We start from the raw sequence: 5681 nt of genomic DNA on the forward strand, positions 1-5681 counted from the left end.
AATGCAAAAAGTATTATCAAAAGTTAGCAAGCTAAATACTAATGTAAGATAAAGATAACATAATAGTACAAACTTTAAAACAAAACATTATTTCAGCTATTTTTTTTTAATTTAGCCTTTTTGTGATTTATAAGAAATATACATATTTGATACCAACAGCTCATGTAACTCAACAAAAAAACAAACAACCCAATTGAAAAATGGGAAGAAGATCTAAATAGACATTTCTCCAAAGAAGACATACAGATGGCCAACAGACACATGAAAAGATGCTCAATATCGCTAATTATTAGAGAAATGCAAATCAAAAGTACTATGAGGTACCACCTCACACCAGTCAGAATGGCCATCATTAAAAAGTCTACAAATAACAAATGCTGGAGAGGGTGTAGAAAAAAGGGAACCCTCCTACACCATTGGTGGGAATGTAAGTTGGTATAGCCACTGTGGAAAACAGTATGGAGGTTCCTCAGAAACTAAAAATAGAATTACCATATGATCCAGCAATGCCACTCCTGGGCATATATCCGGACAAAACTCTAATTCAAAAAGATACATGCACCCGTTGTTCATAGCAGCACTATTTACAATAGCCAAGACATGGAAACAACCTAATCATCCATCAACAGATGAATGGATAAAGAAGATATGGTGCATATATACAATGGAATACTACTCAGCCATAGAAAAGAATGCAATAATGCCATTTACAGCAACATGGATGGACCTAGAGATTATCATACTAAGTAAAGTCAGTCAGAAAAAGACAAATACCATATGATATCACTTATATGTGGAATCTAACCTATGACACAAATGAACCCATCTAGGAAATAGAAACAGACTCACAGATATAGAGAACGGACTTGTGGTTGCCAAGTGGGAGGGAAGGTGGGGGAGGGACGGATTGGGAGTTTGGGGTTAGTAGATGCAAACTATTAAATATAGAATGGATATACATTCTTTTTGATATTCTTTTCCGTTATGTTTTATCACAGGATATTGGATATAGTTCCCTGTGCTATACAGTAGGTCCTACTGTAGGTCCAATATCCTGTGATAAAACATAACGGAAAAGAATATCAAAAAGAATGTATATATATGTGTAACTCAATCACTTTGCTGTACACCAGAAACTAACACAACATTGTAAATCAACTATATTTCAATTAAAAAATATATATATATTTGGTCATTCTCAGATGTATTTGGTCTTCTTCCACAGTTCCCAGCTCACAGTTCCCCAAACTCTTGGAATTTTCTGGTCAGTAAGAGCAATGGGAGCATCTTTTGTTATATTTGGTCTCTTGTCCTCAGCTCCATGAAACACTTCAGGGCCAAAAAGGTGAAATGGGTGTCTTGTTTTTCATAACAAGCCCTTTCCATCACAACTGGGTTTTATGTTAATGAAGGTGACTTTGGATCCCACCCCAGGGTGTGGGGCCAGTTGCCAGGAGAACCAACTTCATGATCAGAGGGTTGGAACTTTGAGTCCTGCCCCCTGATTTCTGGGGAAAGGAAAGGAGCTTGAGGTTGAATCAGTTGCCATTGGCCAATGATTTAGTCAATCATGACTATGTAATGAAGCCTCCATAAAAGCCCCAAAGGACAGCTTTTTGGCCCTTTTCAGAGAGCTTCCACATCGGGGAACCAGAACACTTCTGCATGCCACTTTTCAGGGCCCCAAGTTCCACGAGGACATAAGATCTCTTGTTCAGGACCTCGCCCTATGTATCTCTTCATCTGGTTGTTGATTTGTATCCTTTAGTATCCTTTTATAATAAATCAGTAATCTAGTGAGTAAATGGGTTTTCCTCAGTCTGTCAGCTGCTCTGGCAAATAAAACCCAAAGAGGGGGGTCATAGGAACCTCGATTTATAGCCAGTTAGTCAGAAGCACAGGTATCAACCTGGACTTATGATTGGCACCTGAAGTGGAGGGTGCTCGTGGGACGGAGCCCTTTACCTGTAGAATGTGATTCTATCTCTGGGTAGATAGTGTTAGAATTGAGGGAAATTGTATGACACCCAGCTAGTGTCCAAGAATTGGATCCAAGAATCCTTTTTCAGTATATGTGTGAGGCAGAGGGTGCCTGCAAGACCAGCCCCAATAGAAACCCTGTGCCCTGAGTCTTTAAGGAGCTTCCCTGATAGAGGGCATTTCCTGTTGTCAGAGAATCAAGCACGTGGTATGTGACTCCACTGAGAGAAGGCTCCAGAAGCTTGTGCCTGGTTCCCCCCAGGGGCTTCTCCCCAAGCCTTTTTCCTTTGCTGATCCTGCTAAGTATCCTTTTGTTGAAATAAATTTAGCTGGGAGTATGACCACACACCCAGTACTCCTAGCCAATCATGGAACCTGGGGGCGGTCTTTGGAACCTCGACACAAATGGGTTTCATAAAACATACTATTAAAATCAATTTCACCTGTTTCTTTTTGCTTAACGCGGCTGCTGGAAAATTCATCATGATGGATGTGCTCACGTTATGTTTCCATTGACGTTACTGCTCCAGCACCTTGGAATGGCAAATGCTGAAGCAGTGAGGCCAGAGCTTCCATTTTATAGGAGAAACTGAGGCCCAGAAGGGGTGGTGGGTGTGGCTGAGACCACAGATCAAGGAGAGAACAGGAGGACGTGAGCAGGGAACCTGCTGCAGGACTCCAGCCCCCGGGTACTTACCGGATGGACCTCGAGTGGTCGTCTTGAGGACTGAGGACTTTCTGGACAGGGGTGTCCGACTTCCTTTGTCACTGGACTCACTCCGGGCGCTGAGTGGCCACCTGGCCCGGTCCCCACTGGCCAGCCCCTTGATTTTGGCAGCAGTCACTGGAGTGGCTTTGGGGGTGTCAGTGCCAGGGTTTGGGTGGGTGGGTGGCTTCCGAGCACGGCCGAGGCGCTCTTTCAGCCGGGAGGCAGCGTCTAAGGATCCACCATGCAGATACTAGGCTGCGTGGGCAGAGACGGGGCGATCTTGAGGGGTCAGGAGTGTGTCCTCATCTGAGTCCGAGGTGCTGGGAGCAGCAGGCAAGGGGTCTGAGTTAAGACAGGGTGGGCAGGGACTTGCTGACAGACGTGGGTGATGTCTCCTGGACTCCTGGAGTGCCCGCCAGCTCCTGGGACCTAGCGCTGCTGTCGTTGGCGCTGCCAGGGGACACGTGTGCCAGAGCCATGGGCACGGCCTCCCGCTGCTCAAACTCACAGGGTGACGCCAGGCACAGGGCCACGTCGTGCGGGGAGGCCCTGGGCCGCGCTCGAGGGCCGCAGAGTGCGAGGTTCAGCCCGGCTTCACTCATGGTGGCAGGTGGTAGTGGCAGCACCTGCTCAAGGGAGACGGACAGGGGCTCGTCCACCTCTGTGGAGCGTGGGGAGCCCACCTCGGCGGGCAGCGAGAGCGTGGTCCTGAGGGGGAGGCATCCGGCCTGGCCTCCCCACCCCCGCATTGGGCTCAGTGATAGTGGCCCGCAGTTCTCAGCTGGCCCCTGGTGGGCTCCGACGGGCGAGGGTGTGCATGGCTGGGGAGTGCTGGCGGCCAACAGCAGCTGCAGGGTTGTCTCCTCCAAGCTGCCACCCTCCACCCAGCCGGGCTCAGCCCCAGCTCCGGGCTGCTCTCCTGACTGGGCGTGGCCACCAGCTGCGGGTTCCGGAAGCTGCCGGCCACGGTGGGTGGTCTGGCGTCTCCGCACCGGAAGCGGGGGGGCGGGGGCTTCGGGGCCCATTCTCTGCTGTCGGGACACCTGGGCGGGGTGTGTTGGGTGCTCTGCGGGGCTTGGGAGCCACCTGGGCATCTGCCTTCTTGCTGCCGACCACAGTGGAGGCAGCCTGGCACCTCCTGTGGTCGGGGTCCTTCTTCACCTCCCTGGAGGTGGGCAGGAGTGAGGGGCGGCTTCGAAAAATGCAGGCTTAAAAGACAAAGTGCAACAAGCACGCACACATTGAGGTGTCAACTATTTTGTGCAAAATTTTAAGCTTCAGTTAAGAATTCTGATTTTTTTACCTATAAGTAGAACGTCGAGGAGACAGTGTTATGTCAATCCAAACATCTTCTATTTCATCTTCAGATGATGCTATCTCTTGTAATTATATAATTATATATACATATATAATTGTTTGAAGACTTTTACTTGGGGGGAAGGGATCAGAGACCGAAATCTTTACATGAAATGTTCTTGTTTAAAGAAAGCTTTTCCTAGGGCTTCCCTGGTGGCGTAGTGGTTGCGAGTCCGCCTGCCGGTGCAGGGGACACAGGTTCGAGCCCTGGTCTGGGAGGATCCCACATGCCGCGGAGCGGCTGGGCCCCGTGAGCCATAACTACTGAGCCTGCGCATGTGGAGCCTGTGCTCCGCAACAAGAGAGGCCGCGATAGTGAGAGGCCCGCGCACCGCGATGAAGAGTGGCCCCCACTTGCCGCAACTAGAGAAAGCCCTCACACAGAAACGAAGACCCAACACAGCCATAAATAAATAAATAAAAATTAAAAAAAAAAAAAAGCTTTTCTAATTGTCTTCCTCTTCCTTAGTTTCACTGTGTATAGATGGAGATTCTGATTTAGAATTACCTGTGTCAATTTTGATACTCTCATATTTTCCATGTTCGAAAGTCTTTTAACTAAAATAAAATTTATTCTTCCAGTAGAAGCTTTCTGGTACCCTAATATGGCCGCTTATTAAGCTCACGCAAGCTGGGATGTGTCTAAACCTGTGGACTGCATATCGGCTTGGTCTTCGTGCACACAAAAACTCAGTCATTTAACTTAATCTCAAGATGTTAAATTACTTGAATTTCAGATTTTTTTAAATAACAATTTATACCCACAAAAATACAGTTCTCCAACACATCTCCCACAAGGACTTCATTTCTCCCTGTGCCCCAAATGCATTTCTCTGCTCTACCTGTTTCTCACCCTCAATCCCACCCTCTACCCTTCCCGTCTGTCAAAGGATTGCACTCTCCTTCCTTATTGTAAAATTAGAAGCCTTCTAAGAAAAACCCTTGCATGATGATTTCTCATCACTCCAAACCCTTTTGTCTTCACGAGTTTCTTTTCTCCCCGTCCCGTTCCAGGGGAAGAGGTGCTTTTCTTCTCACCTGCTTCTAATTCTTTTTCTTCCTGTTTCCTGGGAACCTTATTCCGTTAATTCTCCATCCCCCTTCCAAATTTTCCATCATTTCTAACTTCTTTCTCTGTTTCCAAATATGTCAGCTGTCCTCATATTTTTAAAATCACCGTTGATCCGGTTATCTACTATCCATCTCTTGTTTCTTTTACACAAGCAGTAGAGTAAGTGGGTCCTGACTAGATAGTCTGCTGCCCATCTTCCTGGGTTTGCAGCCCAGCTCCACCACCTGTTAGCTGTGTGACCACCAGCAAGTTACTTAATCTCTGAATGTAAAATGCAGATGACCATACTGCTTTTATTAGCTCATTATTATTTTTTTATTTTCAAAAAAATTAACCGTATTTCCCCCTATCTTTTCTTCTGTGGCCTCTCTTCCCTACCAAGTATAGAAGGTTGGAAATTTAAAGTCAAAACATAGATATGCAAAAATGCAACTTCATTTTCTCACAGGTGAATTTAACTTACTCATAAGCCCGGTTTCTACTCCATGAAATTAGCCCTTGGAGGAAAATGAGGAGCTGCTGATTTTAAAGGTTGTCTGGTGCATCAAAGCTCAATTTAAGCCT

General features: G+C 46.6%; 1 pseudogene; it reads right to left on the reverse strand.

Moving 5' to 3' along the window:
- Positions 1–2498: 2498 nt before the first annotated feature.
- On the reverse strand, positions 2499–4706 carry LOC133086984 (microtubule-associated protein 1S-like; annotated as a pseudogene).
- Positions 4707–5681: the final 975 nt, after the last annotated feature.

The sequence above is a fragment of the Eubalaena glacialis genome, chromosome 3 (assembly GCF_028564815.1).
Source record: "Eubalaena glacialis isolate mEubGla1 chromosome 3, mEubGla1.1.hap2.+ XY, whole genome shotgun sequence".
In the NCBI taxonomy this organism is placed as follows: domain Eukaryota; kingdom Metazoa; phylum Chordata; class Mammalia; order Artiodactyla; family Balaenidae; genus Eubalaena; species Eubalaena glacialis.